Raw genomic sequence first — 1,348 nt, forward strand, 5'->3', positions numbered from 1 at the left:
GAGAGACAGAGACAGACAGACAGAGCCAAGGAGAGAGAGAGAACATGATTGTCCAGTGACATGCAGACCCCAGACGTCCCCCTGACCCTTTTCCCCGGGGAGTGGGGAACACAAGAACCGAGCTCTGCTTTGTGCTGACCGTGGACGTGTCTCCAGGCCTCCTGACCGCCTGACAAGCTGCCTGTCTCCTGCCGGGGCGAGTCCGTGGGGTGCAGGGAGACCCTACTACAAAGCAGGTGTGACGTGGGCCCCTCAGACCCGTGTCCCCCATTTCCTGAGCATTCTGAACTGTTGGGATGGGGAGGTGGTGGTGGGAGTGGGGGCTGCCTCAATTTCCCAGCCCCTCTGTCCTCATGGAAACAGAGGGAGGGAGGATGGGGGGCTTCAGGTGCATGCAATTGTGTCAAAACCCATGCACCCCAAAAGCACACGGGGACCCCCACCTGCCTGCATGAATGGATGCCCTTGGCAGGCGGGGGTGGCCCCAAGTCGGCGCCTGGGGGGGGGGTTGTCCATTTCTTGCTGTCCACTTCAATGGCTACATGTGGAAGACACAAGCCTGAGGCTGTTGTGAGAACTGATTTTTTTTTCTGCAGATTAAAAGGATTTGGGGTATTTGATAAATTTGGGGAGTAAGGAATTGGGCTGTGAACCCAAAGGTACAAGATTCGAATCCTTTAGCTTTTCCAGGGGAGACTAAACAGGCCATATTGTCCTCTGTGGACTTTCCTGCTTCTGAAAGCCCACTGAACGGTCAGCTAGGGGTCAGTTCAGACTCCCCAGCTCCCAGCAAGACCTGCAAGAAAGGGAGGGTGAACGGGTCATCCTGTTATTACGTGGGCTGCCAGCTTCCTCAAAAGGTTGTAGGTTCTGGGACTGACCACTGATTTGGTCCCATAAAGACAAAATCCTCAAAGAAATACACTTCAACTTAAACCCAAAATTTGGCAGCAAGGAATGAATGGAAATCCAAAATCTCTGTCAATGTTCATTAAAATTATTAAATAAAAAGAATAAACTCTAAACGTCAAATCCAGTGGGTTCTGAAGGGTCTTGGAGGAATCCCTGGACACACAGGATGACGGTCATATAGGCCCAAATTCAGCATAGAAACTGTAAGAGGAAATTTCAGCCCCTTGGACTCCAAACACCCACGGTGGTCAAGGCAGAGCTGATGCCTTCGCTGGCCATCCAGCGGGTCTCCAGAGGCTGTAAATCTCACTGGACGAAACGGCCCCACCTTGGTCCCTCAGAACAGAGGGTGGATTCGAACCCTGTACCTTCAGGGTGGCAGTGCAATTCCTTTCAAGTTAGTCTCTGCAAACCTGGAAAAAAATATTAAAAAAAT

Source organism: Elephantulus edwardii, unplaced genomic scaffold, assembly GCF_000299155.1.
Source record: "Elephantulus edwardii isolate Elephantulus edwardi_28Jun2011 unplaced genomic scaffold, EleEdw1.0 scaffold00490, whole genome shotgun sequence".
NCBI classification, from domain to species: Eukaryota; Metazoa; Chordata; class Mammalia; order Macroscelidea; family Macroscelididae; genus Elephantulus; species Elephantulus edwardii.